An 18,053-nucleotide genomic window follows, 5' to 3' on the forward strand; every position below is an offset into this window, starting at 1 on the left:
CGACACAGCGAACAACTCGTCACTCCTCTTGCGCCAATTTTCAGGGTCGTTAACTGGACCCGTGTTCCATTGGTACAGCCGTTTACCCGTTGGATCCATCGGAAGTTGGGCGGGAATGAAGGAAGTCTTCAAGAAGCACTTCGTCGCTATGAAGAAGGACTTCTCCATCGTCGAGCTGGCGCAAGTTCGACAACGACGAGACGAGTCCATCGATGACTACATCATCCGATTCCGCAATAGCTATGTGCGTCTCGCCAGAGAGATGCACCTTGAAGACGCCATTGAGATGTGCGTCCATGGGATGCAACAACATTGGTCACTTGAGGTCTCTCGGCGCGAGCCTAGAACCTTCAGTGCCCTAAGCACGGCGGTGGCAGCCACGAAGCTCGAGTTTTAGAAACCACCGCAGATAATGGAGCTCTATAAGAATGCCAGCGCATTCGACCCCGCTAAGCACTTTCCCTCGACATCCAAGCTAATCAACAATGGTGGCAAGACGAAGACACTAGCTGAAACCAACACCACTAGAATCTTCTTGTCTGCACCACAAGATCATGTGCCCGTCTTAGGTGCGAGAGGTGAACAGGTCGGAGGAAGGCAATGCCCGTCGATGCAGGAGCTCCTCAAGAAGTAGTACATCTTCCGACGTGAACGTGTCAAGGACATGTTCAACCAGTTGATGGAGCATCAAGCCTTGAACTTGCCAGAACCTCGAAGGACCGATCAGGTGAGAATGACTAATAATTCTTTGTTTTGCCCATATCACAGGTATGTAGGACATGTCATCGAGGACTGCATCGCATTCAAAGAATGGCTCCAAAGAGCTGTTAATGAGAAGAGGATCAACCTTGACCTCGAAGCCATCAACCCAGTCTACCATGCGGTGAACATGGTGAGCGTGAAGTCAGCCCCTCCATCGAGTCAAGACGTGGGGCTCGAAGAAACATGGGTGCCACTCGCCGAAGTCAAGGACCAGCTATCCAACCTCGACGCTGCCGTCGGGACCTCAGAGGGCAAGTCCTACAACACCATCATGTTGTTCGGGTTGAAGAATGTTGGTGTGACGTACCAGCATGCCATGACATGTGTTCTCAGTGCCAAGGCGAAGAAGAGACGAGCATGATTGTCTCTTCATCAAGTCCTTAAGGGCGTACCGCGTCACAGTCTGTGCCCCAACACTTCCTATATGTTTTCTCTCATCTACAGGAGTGAAGCGGTCCTAGCTTTAGTGGTCCACAGCTCACCCAAGATGAACAGGTACAACTTCGTTTTCAGGAGCTCGACGCCCTTGAAGAGGAGCAACTTCATGCCCTGCAGAACCTGGAGCTCTACCGCCAGAACATGGTGAGAGCCTACGACAAGCTCGTCAAGCAGCGCGTATTTCGGAAGGGCAAGTTGGTCCTCGTGCTGCATCGACCCATCGTCATCATGCACAAGACGAAGAGGAAGTTTGAGCCAAAGTGGGAGGACCATATGTAGTCGAGCAAGTCTATGATGGGGGTGCATACCAGCTGGTTGATTCCCAAGGAGCCCGGCCTATGCCCCCAATCAACGGAAGGTTCCTTAAAAAAATATTTTTCTTAAAATGTTACCTCTTTCATTGTTTTTTTCCTTGGGGAGACCCTTTTCAGTGGGCTATCAGATCCATGATGCACTCTTCATTGCATGTTGTGGATATTTTCTAGGTCTCCCCAATTTTAACGGACTCGGTCCAACAAAAAATGGCTTTCCCCTACCACATCATGTTGTTGATTGAAGTTTTGGCTACCCTAGGACTTGTCGGTGGGTGGCACAATGTGTCAAGTTGCAGGTGGAGCGGCTCCTACACCCACAATGCACGACACGTATCAGGCGTATGCTTTTGGAGGCAGCGGAGACGATTACTTAGGCAGTTCTGAGCGCCGCGACCCCGCGCCCTTCATGTTTCCTGTCATGCTTCATGTTCGCAGAGGCTCGTATCCCAGTGGAGACTATAGGAAAAGATGCATGGTGGCTACCTGGCCCAATGCAAGTTGGTTCGGTGCCTGGCCACATGACAACCCTGGGATACGCCACCAAAAAGCTCCAGATAAAATGCCAGAGGGTTTTCTTAGTCCACAGAGGTGAACATGTGCCTTCCAAGTTCTCAAGGTGGGTCTTCAAGAAGTTGTGAAAGAAGAATCCCCGAGAAGTGCAAGCAAGATCCTCAAAAAGTTCAAGCAAATTCATGAAGTCTGCGGCCAATCAATCAATCCGCACCAAAAAAATCCAGAATCTCCACGAAGCAATAAAAAAAATCCCAAGAGTCCAAGAAGCAGTCAAGTTGTCCCAAGCAGTAAGAGACACACTGAATAGAAGGCGGAAGGTAGATGTTCACCATCCCTTAATAAGGCATGAAGAAAAATCGCCAAGCTGTTCTCCCAAAACCATCTACTCTGAACCTACCATACCCAAGTCTCTGGGTTCATGAGGCATGTACAGGGGTCACGGCGAGCTGTGGGGCCCCTCCACACGATGATGGGCTAGAACACGAATTTCTGTTGCCTCTCGGACGCATCCCGAAACATGGCGTCTTCATACACGTACACCGAGGCTTATGCAGTTGTTGAGTTGTAATCGTCATGGTATTTCGACGATTCCCGATGACAAGTCCTTTGGTGGCCCTCTCGGACGTCACACCTATAGCTGGTGTATAACTGGAAAGCCAACATTTTAAAACCCAACCAAACCTTGCTTTTTGTTTTCTTCCTCTTGGTTCGCTTTGTTTTGTTGGGTAGTTCTAGTTGTTACGCTTCCCCAACATCTTTTGCAGACAATGAAGAGGTACTTCCCGGCGTTGCTGACGCCAACACGACGTCAAGTCTCTACACCAACCAATGACACAGGCATCGGGGGCAACCCTGTCTGCCTGCGGACGTCGATGATATCCCGACGACAACCTGCTATGCTGACGGCATCCTGGCAACCAATCATCTGCACCAACATGAACAATGGGCGTAGGAAAGAAGCACCTGAGCTCATAAGGGTGGTGCCGATGTCACTCCGGTACCCCCTCTCCAACATCAATGAAGCTTGGGGGCAATATCATACCCTCGATCTTCCGTAAGGCCGACGGTGTCCCGGCATACCCCCTGGTGATACACCATTCATGGTGAAACAGAGTTGTCGATGGTCTACTGACGCCTCACCAACATCGTCATATCAAGTAAATGGGAGCAGTACAATGCACCAATGCAGCTAGCATGAATCTGTGAAACCCTTCGATTTAGTCGGCTGGCACCGCAACAGTTAGGCGGTCACGACTAGATTGATAAGAAAATCTCACAATCGTGGCACGGTGTTCCGCTGCGATTGGAGACAACTTGAGGTCACTTTGTCAATTGGCGCCATAATTTTCCTCGATAGATCGAAATGCGGAAGGACCTACCCGCATTATCTCAAAAGAAAGAACCAAGGCTGCAAGAAATTGCACTAAATGGTCATATATTTTCACCAAGTCGAGTTTGATTCGCTCCGCGCTCGAACTCAACTTGACGAGGGGGCATTTGTTCGATGTGATTTTGCACCAACGAAGAGAAGTGAAATACTTTTTTTCTCTCCTATGTGACTAACCTTCGTAATTGACTTTGGATTGTGAAGGTTACTTCTTTTAAAGTGCAGAAATAACCTGAGGATTGGAATATATGTATACGTACATGCATATGCATCCACTAACCCAGTGCATGCATGCATGTGAGTTCGTGCACGTACTATCTAATGTATACCAGCACTAGCTACTCGGTGGTATAGTCTTACACGCATGCAGGTTTACATGTTGGAAGCCCAAACCCACGTCTATTCTGCACACGCGGGAAAACGTACAATATACGTATCTCTTTGAGTACCCGTATACCGGTGCCCTGGCCGGCGCGTATTTATACATCTTCGAATATCCGCACTACACGTGAGAAGATATTTGCTATGTATCTGGCGTTTTGTTTTTGCAGAAGTGTGCGCCAAAAAAGAAAGAAAGGATAAGCAGGAAGATAGATCGATTGGTTGCAGTCCATATCTCTTCCGTGAAAATCGAGAACGGACGAACGACCGCGGCGTGGTTACGCGTTCCAGCGCCCCATCTCCTCTGCCTATAAACTAGATCGGGATCGCGCCAGGGCGCGACGGTGCCGGTCCAAGTGTTTTGCCGAAACAAGTAACACTATGTCAGTAGCAACCGAGGTATAGCATTTGCATTTATACAGGATAATAATAAAGTAAAGAAACATTCAATTGTGATAAAAGTAAAACACAATGGAGTACAAGATCAACATCAGTTTATAAGGCAGGATCAAGCTCGATGCGTTCGTATGACCACAAAAGATAGACATTCGACATAAAGTTCGATACCAAAAGCAAAAACACATAAGAGGTAATAAGAACAGGAATATATTAAAAAGAGCCAACTACGGAGCCATTATCACTAAGCAAACTAATAAGTCGCGTAATCCATCTGCTTTGTCGATGTATTTCATAGGGACCACCTCACACAAATCTGATACAAACAAACTGTGAGATATGTGGAATTCAACGATTTCTATACTCAAGCATCAACCCTAGTATCTCGAACTTTAACAATAGGCTAATCAGAGACATTTTTAATAGTTACTCCTTTTAGTTTAAAACTATGAGAAATAACACGAATGGGATTCAAATCTTCCAATGTATAGCTATTTTTTGCTGTTTGGCACATCGATTTTAGTTGTATATACCAGAGGTCGATACATTTAAGAAATGAGGAGAAATGAAGGAGATGATGAGTACTGACGAACATGCATGGCCAATGTCTAAAGATACTAATCACAATCAAAATTCCCTCTGGAGGTTAACTGATTATCACAAACACGTGGGAAATAAGGTCGCAGCTCACCTACGTCATAGAGCTGGCATAAAAAGTAGGAGCTCGTCATTTCCCATTACTTCTGAAATTTTTTAAAGCAAACAAAAATTAATGTTTTGCGACTGACCAGCAAGAATTAGAAAACAAATTCTTATAACCGAAGGTGCCCTGAACCCAAATATTTTCTTCATAAACATGGAGAAACTCTCGTGCAGCACGGCATATAAAAAGATATTGTAAGAAAGAACACGAGATAGGAGCTAACAAAATTAAGTTTAGAATATATGCTAGCAAATCAATAATTGTACAAAATTATTGTGGGCCAAATCAAATTCATATAGGCCACTAACTAAACTGACAGGAACTAAACTCTTCTATTTTGACCAATTGTTCCACATTAGTCTGAAGCACTTGTTATTTCATTTATCCAAATTAGGACTGTCATTATTTAAACTGAATATGCTTAAAGCCTCTATCTGATTTAGCCAAAGCAGGAGAGCATCTAATATAAAAAAATAGCGGGGATCGGCAGCGGTGGTCGCGTTCGGTCACCGGCAACTATGGAGACCCCCACGGACGCCTCTCTACGGGTCAGCAATGGGACCGGCAGTATTATAAGAGCATTTAGAAATACTTTACAGAGGGAATATTAAGCAAAGAGAACATCTTTCCCTCCAAAGACTAAAAGACACAGGCACCAAACAAAACAAACGAGCAAACATATTCTCAATTTTCACACAAAGAATAGCTAGAGAAGACTGGTTATACTCATTTATTTAAACTGAATATGCTTCAAGCCTCTATCTGATTTAGCCAAAGCAGGAGAGCATCTAATATGAAAAAATAGCGGGGGTCCAAAGAGAAGGGGGCGAATGGGAGCACGGAGAGGCAAGCCAACTGCCCTTGCTCACCTCATCGACGCGCGGACCAAGTACTGAAGCTAGTCAAAATTCGAAATAGTTGGCAGTGCACCATTCCAAATTAGTACCACCAACGACATCTAGTCTTTAATATGCACATATCCTTCCAACCTAGTACTATTAAGCAACTATAGTACTACTGTGAATTGAAAATCAAGGAATTATTAGAACGTAGAGGCTCTGTTCTTTTAAGGTACAAGCAAGCAATAGGAAACATATTAAAAACATGACTACAAAACACACAGAGGCATATGATTAGGTAGAAATTCTAGTCCAGAGTATTCCTTTTCATGCAAGGCTACCGACCTGATTCATGACCCAGAAAGTCAGAGCTAAATGTATTTGTACACATACATAAGCAATAGATACAAAAGGATGAGCAGATTTACCTAAGAAACTATAGGCAGTGTAGTAAGGATGGAGGAATCTGAAACCATCGATGACACGAAAGCTGAAAGCGCATATCCAATCATATGCATACTGCAAGTCAAAAGTCAAAATTGACCCATTAGTTGGACAGCCAGGGGTGTACCTCAACTGCAGGCGAACCGAGGGAAAAGAAAGCCGAGTCAAGGAAATTTGTTCTGGCTTGAGATTACATTAAAGCATACCATAGATCTACTAAGCATTGAGGAGGAAAGACACTATATTTCTCAGGACAACATTGTTAAAAGATGGATGGCAAAACATACTATAATTTTCAAGCAATTTTTTTGGCAGATAAAATAAATAACTTTCCAACTCCTAATCCTGTATTGTAGAAGAGCATAGAAAATAGCAAGTGATTAAGTATATTGATGAAGCATCAACAAAAACGCTATGTCCGACTAAACCAAAAGGCTATGACAACTCAGTTCACTCTAATAGAATATTAATAAAGTCTTAAAAAACAAAAGTCTAGGTTCCTTTTCTTTTCAGCTAACCACAAGCATCAAAACATATGTATACCAAAAAAGGCTAGCGGACAAACTTCAGTACTGAATCAACATATAGTGCCCAAATTTTCCCACATGTGCATACCATCAGAAACTGGAGAGTGCCTTTACCTGCATCATCTCCTAGTACCTCAAAGGCAGACACATGCCGAAGCAAACTGTATTGTATGAAAGTGAGAAACCTCAATCTACATGGTTCAGCTATCCATCCACAATTCAAATGGTGCAATCCCTCTGTGTAGTTGTTGGCTTATTCCTACTGAAACAAATATGTGTGCCAAAGTTTATGTAGCATATACAATTCTACCAAATAAATTGTTTCACACTGAGGGACACATTGAACAAATGTTGTAGCGAAGTAGAAAATAAACACCGAGGGACAAAAGAAGAAGAACCATGTACCAAGCAACAAGAAATAGAGCTGGGCACTGTTTACCCTGTGAACATTGCAACACCACCACCAGTCAGCAGCTCCAAAAACACAGCGGACTCGGAGACCTCGCTTCTAAGCTGAAACAAGCTGTGAAACAAAAGTGTGAGCCAGGAAACAAAATAAGGCAAACTAATAAATAGAGCTAGCCATATGCAGAAGCAATGAACCCTGCAATCGAGAAGTGCAGATAATCACGAAAGCAGAGAAGTAACATAGCAAACATATCTGAAAATGCCAAACAAAAACAAGTAGAGCAGATGGACATAGCAAGCTTGAGGTGCATCTAGGAGCACATGCCCAACACTCAGAAGCACAGAATGAAGTCCTATAGCATGGACACCGGAACTGATGAATCTCATACCCAAAAACCAGTAGCATTAATACAAAGACTTGGAATACTATCCGAACTTATGCCCAACTGTAAGGGGGCACGTAGACAACCGCATACCAGTATACATGCAAATAACTTCCAAAATAAATGTATGCCACAGGAAAAGTAAACTCCAACATATTACCAAAGAGACAATAAAAGCTCTGAACCAAAAAATCTAAGAAATGCTCAATTCAGTTTACTTAATAGTTACGAAATTAATTATTCTCGGTCAGGTGGTTCTGGTATACTTAAGAAAACACTTGTAGACTTCAAGTACAGATAAATACTCAAGCTACATGGAACTACAATCAACAACATAGTTCTATAATAACAAGTGATTCCAATTAAACACAAGTGCTCAGAACCATGGAACTAGAGCTTTATAAAATCATGCTACTAATTATCTTAGACACCAATTAAACTCATATGCGGACCACGGTCAACTGTGGGTTTATACACTCGTCAGAAATATTGGCCACTAAAAACATACCGGCATTAATACAGTCAACACATACCTCAAGTACTGAAGGACTGAGGCACTGATCATCTGTTTGAATCGTTTTCACTTCTGCATACGTTTTTTTTATAAAGTGATCGAGCAGGGGTGCAGTATCGTCGAGCAGGGGCGGCGGCGACAACCAGACCACCTTGAGCACCACGGTCCGGAAGCCAAGAGCATGAGCAGACCAAAATCAGAATGGATTAACCAAGAAACCCTAGACAAATCCCTAAAAACAACAAAGCCCTTGATGAGCACATACACATCACAAAGGGAAAGACAAACAAGGGAGCAAATAATCACCTCAGCCATCTTAGAAGCCCACTCGGTGTGCTCCCTCTCCGGCCAACCCGCAAGACAGCCACAACGCCACGCCACCGTGCCAACCGTGAAACAGCCAGAGAAGCAAGGAAGATGGTAAGAAACAAGCGAAATAAAAGGTAGTGGGCTCCAATACAAACATTAACCAGCCTAAAGACGCTGTTATTAGAAACATGACACTGTGGTTTCTGCTGGTTTATCAACAAATTAAAGCAAGACATTGAACCGACAACTTACTTACTCTTAACCAGATGAAATCAAGGACCCACAACAAACAATAAAAGTCAAGAACAACTTATATGCAATAAAGGTATGAGAGAGAAGAAATATTCACATAAGACGGCTATAAACACTGGAGCATAAATAAGCAACACCTTTAAATACAAATAAAAAGGGTCCAGGGTTCAATGCACAGTGGGCTGAGATTTGCCTTTCCTCGATCATATAATCTACCCCCGCCATCTCTTGTCACCAGATTAATCTATTTATACAGTGGGGCTGCCCTGGTTACCACTCAACAAGAATGACCATCCAAGGACATCACATGATCAAAAAGGATTCTAGAGACAAGAGGGAGGACCCAACTTCATACCCACAGGTGCCTTGATTGCTCAAAGGCACACTTATTTCAGCCACAGCGAATCATCATCGCCCTAGCAAGGATGGCTTCCGACCGGTGGGGCACGTGCGAATAAAAAGGGTTCAGGGTTCAATGCATATGGGCTCAGATTTGCCTTTCCTCGATCATATAATCTACCCCCATCATCTCTTATCACCAGATCAATCTGTTTATACAGTGGAGCTGCCCTGGTTATCACTCAATAAGAATGACCGTCCAAAGGACAGAACAATAAGTATCACAGGATCAAAAAGGATTCTAGAGACAAGAGGGAGGACCCAACTTGATACCCATGGCTAATCATCATCGCCCTAGCAAGAATGGCTTCCGACTGATAGGGCACGTGATTCAAACGCGGTGGCACGAGATATCTCATTTTGGGAGTAACTATTCATTCCAGCAGTAACTTTTTTTATCCGACGGACGACGTCATTACAGGGGTCGATCCGACGGCCCAAGATCCATCAAGCAACTAGATCTGACGGCCAGGAATCCCAAATCGCTGAGGAGCGGCCTGAGGAGCTTCTATTCTTATTTCTGGATGGACTTATTTCTGGATTTCTGGATGGATCACCGGATCAATATGTTCTTACGAGGGTTTAACTGCCCTGGTTATCACTCATTAGAAATGACCATCCAAGGACAGAGCCACTAAAATAAGAACGTGATCAAAACAGCTGAAAGAAACGAGGGAGGATCCAAATTAATACCCACAAGTGCCTCGACTGCTTGAGAGCATGCCTATATCAGCCATAACTGATCATCATAGCCCTGGCCATGTCCCATATAGTAGCCGAAGCAGAGCAGGGGAAGATGGAGCTCATAGAGGGAGGTTGTAGCCGAGGCAGTACTCAGAGGGCACCGGGGTTGCGCCTGAACGCCATCCAACCAGTGAGGAACCACGTCGGAGTTGCGCCTTGCACCATCCCCGCCGACGAGCATGAAAGCCATGGGCACCGAAGTGGCCAAGGAGGCGAGGAGGTGATGTATAGCACATCTAGGAGCACCATCAGAGACGACCGGGGCAACGAGCAGGCAGGGAGAGAGGCGAGGCGGCAGGGAGAGGAAAGGGCGCGACGCGAGTGCAGGCCTACAGGGAGCAGAACATCAGCTATTTTTTCTTTCGGAGTATATAGGAACTATCAAACATATCATATAAGTGCAATCATCTTTGATAATATAAGAGAGCATAGAAATCACAGAGCTTGTTTAAGATATTTTGTCACATCAAGTAGTTTAGATAAGAAAAGCCTAACCCAGAATTACAAATAATTGGAGCGAGTGATAGATTTATTATTCTGATAATTTGGTAGTAACTATACATAAATAATTCATTTGCCAACAGTAAAAGATATGCGATGCATTATTTACACAAAACAATATTGTTTGTATAGGGTCAGAAAGATATTTCAGCATTCAAATCAAGAAGGCTGAAATAATCTAAGAGTATTATTACTACAGAGCAACAATTTATGAACTCGCTGTCAGTCAAAAGTAATAATACATGGAAATCTATCTTGAAGTGCAAGAGTTCAATTTAGCAGATCTGACACACCAGACACGAATGTGCTTACCTACTTTCCCAGGCGGGCCTAGTCAGCTCTCTTTTAGCTACAGTCAAAGATAAGATTTGTTAGGACATTCTTGTGGGCAAAACTTATCATCTTGCAAGCAATGGGCCTATCCATTGGCTGCTTGTAGTGCCTAAGGTAAAATTGAAAGGCCTTTTACTGCCACCTTGCATGAAGAGTTTCTATTCACACATGTGTACTGCTATATGAACCTGCACATGCTGACTAATTAAACAACAATAGCTACAGAGGTGAACTGACCTTTCTCTAATCAGACTCTCTAGACAAACCAAGAAGCATAGATAAATACGCTGCTGGGCAGAACACATAATCTAGTACGGTATAACACTGACTAAGCCTAGGTTTGTGGCTGGAAGGAGAGACCAGAAAGCTATATAAAGCACACGCCCAAAGAAACTAAAACTGAGCAGAGCATTGACTGAATAGGTAGCAAAGGCACATATATCCAAATTCCATAAAAAACCAAAGGAGGTATAATCACTAAATTAGAAATCTAATTAACTTAGTAAACAAACCTAAATTAAGCAGCCTAACTCAAATGGGCAACAGTAAATTGAAGCCTACATGCCTCAGTATCAAACAGAGGACGAGCAGGACCAACCGACAAACCAGCAGGCTATTGGTATAAAGCCAAAAAATAAATAGTAAACAAAACAAAGAAAAGAACAAAAGCACCCAGAATCATGTGCAAATGAACAAAAAAACCTAGGGCCTAGCACGATCCAGACAAGGAACAAGAAGCACACACCTATAATTCAGGAATTAAGGAAGATAGGACACCACATAAATCCAACCAGGGAATAATACCCTTTGCCTCTCATTGGCCAGCCTGCACACAATACACCGAATCTAGCACCGTACTCATATAGAAAAGACAAGGAATATACACTACTTCACAAATGTAACCCTAGGTCTGGAAAGAAGAGAAGCACAAAGAAGGAGAGGAAAAGCAGTCGACCTGTACATCCCTGGATGAAGACGCAGCAGGCTGGCACAGATCGAGGGACGAACTGACGAGAAGAACGAGCACCTGCAAATGATGGATCAATCCGCAGCAAAATCAGAGACAAAATCACGGTTAAGCTGCAGGGAATGACCAAGAACGGGGCAAAATAAATGCCTACCCACAAATTCATGAACGCACCATCAGATCTAGTGCAACGACGGCAAGAATAAGGAACACCGGCGTCGCACAGCGAATCCATCACATTTGACGCAGCAGGCTGGCACAGATCGAGCGACGAACTGACGGCAAGAACGAGGGGGCCATCTTCTTCCTCCCCCATAGCCTCACGTTCCTCTCCCCGTTGCTCCCCCAGCGAGCTCGAGCTCGTCCATGGCCGCCGCGGCGGGCGGGGCCGCGGTCATCGCACTACTAGGGAAAGGCCTACTAGTGGCGCACCAGTTTTGCCTACTAATGGTGCACTACTGGTGCGCCACTAGTACCATGCCACTAGTATTAAATACTAATGGTGCACCACTGGTGCGCTATTAGTATCTGGTATACTAATGGCGCATCACGCCATGCGCCATTAGTATAGACCAACATGCGCCATTAGTGTGCCTCCCAGGGGTGTAATTACACATGTGCTTTGCCATACTAATGGCGCACTGTGGGGTGATGCGCCATTAGTATCCTTTGGCATACTAATGGCGCACGTTGGGGTGATGCGCCATTAGTATGAATATTAGGGTTTTTTTCTTTTCTGATATTTGCCCAGGTTACAAAATATATTATTGGACAGAATATAGACAGCACCACACAGCAACAGCAGATTCATCGAATACAATAAAAGATTAGTCTCCGAATACAGTTCATCATATTAGTCTCCGAATTCAAAAGACCGAAAAAAGATAGAACATTACAAGTCTTGAGACCGCGAGTAGCGAGTTTGTCTTCACATTACAAGTCGATATCGATCATCTAGACTACCATCACATAGAAGAGAGATGCGGTCATCACGATGAGCATCATCGCGATGAAACTGGTCTTCATCCGGTTCCTCCAACGCTCCCTCCTCTCTCCCGCTAGATAGCGCGCGTATCTAGATTCCGCCTCCGCCCTAGTGGTGTACCCTTTGTAACTGTTACCGCTGAAACGGTGAACCTGTCTCCGACACTCCTCCCAGTCATCGTAGACTCCGGGAACCTTACCCTTGTACACGACATACGACGGCATCTCTATGCACTAGCCAAACAACGGACAATACATAAAAAATATATAAGTATGCAACAAAAGGATCGGAAGAGAAAAGCAAGACATTAATAGCACGATTCATGGTCCTACTAATAAATAGCATCGATTACATCTAAGTTGAACGACTGTCCAAACCAAAGAGACATACAAGTTCATTAAAGTTTAATTACAACATGAGCTAATCGATGTTTCAGAACTACACATAGCATCACTACTTTCGACTCGACTCATGGGACCGGAGCGTGGATGAAGCCGCCGTTTGTCGTGATGGTCATGAAGTCGCGGGCGTTGTCAGCCTGCATTTGTAGCGTTGTGTCTATCTCACTGTTGGACGGTTGATGTTTGAGGTAGAACTGCCCCGAGGTACGAAGGACATCTTGATGGATGATTTCTGCAAACTCCGACTGGATGCGAAAGAATTCTTGTCGGATGTCCGCGTCCTGGATTGCCGCCAAGTTTGCGGCCCAATCTTTGAGATTATTTGGCAGCAGAAGGTGATTATGGTCCCGTACGATCGCCCGCATGTGATGGAGGGCGTAGTAGGCATCCTTCTGACCGCCAGGCGGCTGCTTGACGCAGGGGAACGTCGTATTGTGGGTGAACACGTGCCTGCAGTACCTACGAGCTGGCCTCTTAAAGGTGCCTCCAGATGCGGCGTAGCCGGGGAGAGCATCATCAAGAACTTTCTTGATATTTGTGTAGTCTATCTTGGAGTCACGGTCTGGGTCGAAATACGTGGCCATGGAATATTTCGGGCTTAAGAGGATGAGTGTGCAATGTGTGTCACTGCACAGAACATGGAATGTTAGAAAAAAAAGAACGATCGAAATCTAAGAAATCATATGTTACGGGGGGGGGGGGGGGGGTTAGGGGATGACTTACTCGGGAAAGTAAGGCACGAGGAAGTTATCCTTATCTGGGTTTGCCAGAATGACGCCTTCGAGGTGTGAACTCGTGACTTGCCGGTCCCTAGCGCTGCCCAAGATCTTGGCACGCATGTAGAAGGGGTCGACTATCACAATGTCCGGGGTCTTGTCTCTAATGATCCGCATCTCCATACTCAGCGAAAACAGCCGAACGAAGGTGTAGTGCAGCGGATGAAGGTTAAACATAGCAAAGATGTCATCAAACCACAGGACGATCGTACCCCCGACGACGCTATCCACAAAGCCCTTTCCCTCTGGCACCTTGGCCACGAAAACCGGGTATGCCACATCATTCTCTCTGAGACGCCACTTCTCCAAAGAAAGAACACTGTCATGCAGACTCCGCATAGCACCGGTTGCAGCATTGAGCATATTTGTCGGTAGCATCGCCCTACCCGCCACATGCACCCTCCTCGAGATATCCTTAGGTGAAGGTGGCCCGTCCTGAGCACGGATCGTACTCGGTGCCGGCTGGCTCGCACCGGCGCCCTTGTTAGTCTTTCGTTTCCGTCCCTTCTTCCTGATCTGCTGTAATGGGATCGAGTTCTGCTCACAGACCGCCTTCTTGAGCGTGTTGAGGCTGATAATATTTTGCACCTCAGCTATCTGAGGCTCGGTGAAGGCGGCAGCTGGAGGCGACTCCTGAGAACTAAACGCCAGACGACGCCTGTTGCAATTGGGTTTCTCCGCCGTACCAGCTAGATCGCGGTCGTCATTTTCAGGGTTGGGTTCTTGAGAAGGAGGCCCACAGAACTCGTCACCGTACCCATGTTCGGCAAAGTAATTATCGACGTTGGTAAATGTACCGTCGTCGTCCGGATCCTGTGCCATATGCATGTCCGGATCCTGTGCCATAGGGATGTCCGGCATGTCCGGTAGCGTTGCGGCGTTCTTGCCATGGCTTGGCGCTGGCACGACTGGCGGTCTTGTCTGTGGGGTGGTGTCCCCCGCCCCCAAACGAATCTGGCTCTTCGGCCAAAGCAGGAGCCAGCTTACGCAGGCGCTGAGGGTCATCACATCATCTTCGTCGTCCCCAGCGGGTCGAATCGGAGGTAACAACTCGTCGTAGCCTGGCAGCACCCGAACCAGTTCAACCCTATACAAGGTGGGTGGCATCGGATTACCGTGGAACACGCGGTTGCCCGGTTGAACGATTCTGCCCTTGGCGACGTCGACCAACTCACCGCCCACGAAGTGCAGGAGAGTGCAAGGAACGTCGGCGGCGCCCTGCAAAAACATGTAGGGTGTCAGGGATGCCCAGTCAAAGGCAAGGAGATGAAGTCATTGGCCGAGAGGCTTAGTTACCGTGATGCCGTCGAGCTCGGCTAATGTCGAGGCACCGCCAACGGCGGGCGTGCAACTGACGGAGGGGCCGCTTGCTGGCGAGGTGCCGGCTGGCGTACACCCGGGTGCATTAAGCCCCAATGCCCGTGCCGGCGCCGGAGACACGAATACCGCCTCCACCGGAGACACCAATGGCGCCGTCTGCGCGTTGTGCGAGTTGCTGGCCGTGAAGCTGGGAACCGGGGGAGGCCCCTGTTGGCCGCCCGCAATCCACGTCGTCAGCCCCTGAATCAAGGTAGGCACCATGGCGGTGAGCGTCGTTCCCAGTTGTTGTTGCACTTGCTCTTGGACAATCTCCGGAATCCGCGCCACTTGTGCCTTGAGTTCTTGAACCTCACGCGACTGGCTTTCCTAGCTGGTCTTTTTCTCCTTTCGCCCACCAGCGGTATAGTATGACGACCATTTTGTGGACAAGCCTTTGCCGGCCACATGACCAGCTGACGACGGCTTACTGAGCTTATCCTTGTTTTTCTTATGTTCAACGCCCTATTTAAAGGGGTGTCGAAAGGGGAGCTCTGAGACGACCCCGCGCTACTGCTTTCAGCCTCCTGCGGAAGGAATGTGAACCATTTAGAAATTTGGCTTCATTAATTAGAATGCAATCATATGGAGCTAATTATGCGGGGGTGTATTCCTTACCAGAACAAGCTCAAGCGCCCTAGTCTTCGGATCCGTGGTAAGCTCCTTTGTTACCGGGTCCTCCTTGTACCGGGCCTGACAAAGTTCCTGGTCTGCTTGTCACGGAATTTCTCGAAGCGGGGCGGTAGGCCTTGCTCGGCACGCTCCGCGTCCTCCTTGTCCAATATAGGCTCCGCCACTCTGTAACCGCCGGGACTGAGTTGGTGGACCCCTAAGTTCAACTGCCGCATTTCTTTCCCCCACTGACTTGATTCGGAGGTTGCTCTGCTCTCGCACTTGATCTTAAACTCCTTGTAGTCATCTTTGCTGATCAAAGGATATTTCGCCTTGATCTTCTCATAACTATCACCTTTTTCAATCATTGCCTTCACCGTGCTTCTCAAAGTAGACAGGGTCGTGCTCATCCTCGTGAGGGCGGCACTGTTCACTTTATTCCCTGAGAGGCGTGTGTTTGCAAAGTCAGCGGGGAACTTGTATCGTTCGTGCAGCTTCGTGAAGAGGAGGCTGCGCAAATTCCCTCGGTCCTTATGCCTTAGGTTCTCGGTGTTGATCGAGACGGTGCTCCGGAGAATGCACCCGAGCTGAACCGAGTACCCCTTGACTACTTGTTTGGGCGCCGTTGGATGCCCGTCGGAGTTCACTTCAGTAAATTCCTCCTTGACGGTGCCGAGCACGCTCGGGCGCCGGTCCTTCCGTTGCCTCTTCGGTTGGCTGCCATCTGTGCGTGCACCGCCATCATCAGTGGTGGCATCCTCGGCGGCACCATTAGTGGTGTCATCCCCGACGCCACTAGGGGTTGTGTAGTCAGGATCGGTGTCTTCCGCAGCGTCCTCATAGCGGTGAGGTTCTTCCTCCAGCTCCTGGGACAGCTCCCAGAATTGCTTGCCGCCCGAACCGCCGGCCTCATCGTTGTGGGCCATGTTTCGCTCTAAATAGGAAAAAAGTTTGGTCAAAAAGTTGGTTATTGTCAAGGAACAAGATCATGGTCTCATCATTTAGGGTTTGTCGACACCGAGGTATCCTAAAAGCTAAGCTTTTATCATTTAGGGTTTGTCGACGCCGAGGCACCCTAAAAGCCTAAGCGTACATCATTTAGGTTCTCATCGACACCGAGGCACCCTAAAAGCCAAGGTTTTATCATTTAGGGTTTGTCGACGCCGAGGCACCCTAAATGCTAAGTTAAGTTTTCATCATTTAGGGTTTATCGATGCCGAGGCACCCTAGGTTGACTGATATATATGGGTATCTTCTAATAATATACCCTACTTAATTAAGGACAAACACCAAGAGACAGTAAACATATCACACTTCTATATGTATAACACAAGAGGCAGTTGATCCTACTTAATTAAGTACTAAGATACCCCGGCCCATGCATTAGTCGCAAGTACCCCATATGTCCTATTTTTAGCAAAGTCATGCTAAAATTCACGGAGTACCCGAAAATAGGACATATGGAGTACCCGAATTTGCCGGAACGGAAGTTAATCGACATTGCAGCAAACTCAAGGTCCTCTCGGGGTACCTGCAAAAACATCATGACACGATGGTCGGAGACATGACCTTTGCAAAATGGTCGGAGACACGATGGTCTTTCTCAATGGGATCAATTGATGGATCAACACGTAAAACATGTCCAATAAGTATGATTTATAGAGTCAACATCAGTATGAATATATATAAAGTTTTTCTTCATCAGCCAGGCCCATGCAAGTAACTGCATCCAGCAACTATTTCTGCTACTCTATAACTAACTACCCTTTGTATTTATAGAGTAATTTCAGATGAGATCAGATTGAGCTCCAGCTGCAGCTGCAGCTGAGGGATCCATGAGCCATCATGGCAGACAGCCAGGAAATAAACTTTACTTTCCAAAGGAAATAAAAATACAATGCATACATACATACTTAAGCAGGTAGATAGATAGATAGATGAGCATGTTCAGTTTACAAGAATGAATATAAACAAGCAAAGAATGCATCCATGCATATCAAGAGTTGGCATCTACTGCTACTGCTACTGCTTGCCTCTGCTGCTATTGAATATTTATAATTAACTGAAATTGTTCCTTTAATTACAAGTAAATGCAACTTTTCCATTAATTAAAACTAAACTGTTCCTTCATGATATTCTCTCTTCATCTACCCCTGGCTACTTTCTCTCTTCTCTTCTTCAGTTAATTAACTGAATTTTACTGATGTTGTTGTTAACTGAATTTTACTGATGTTGTTGTTGACTTGCTGTTAATGAACAGTGGCAAAAGATATATAAAACTCCATTGTAAATGTGCCATGTCAATACAACAACTCTTAGAAGTGAAGAACAGGTTCTCCAAAATGAGTAGAAAGGGAGCATGCTGACATCTATACAAGCCAATAATGATTTACTACTCAATGGAACAGG

Source organism: Aegilops tauschii, chromosome 2 (assembly GCF_002575655.3).
Source record: "Aegilops tauschii subsp. strangulata cultivar AL8/78 chromosome 2, Aet v6.0, whole genome shotgun sequence".
Lineage (NCBI taxonomy): Eukaryota > Viridiplantae > Streptophyta > Magnoliopsida > Poales > Poaceae > Aegilops > Aegilops tauschii.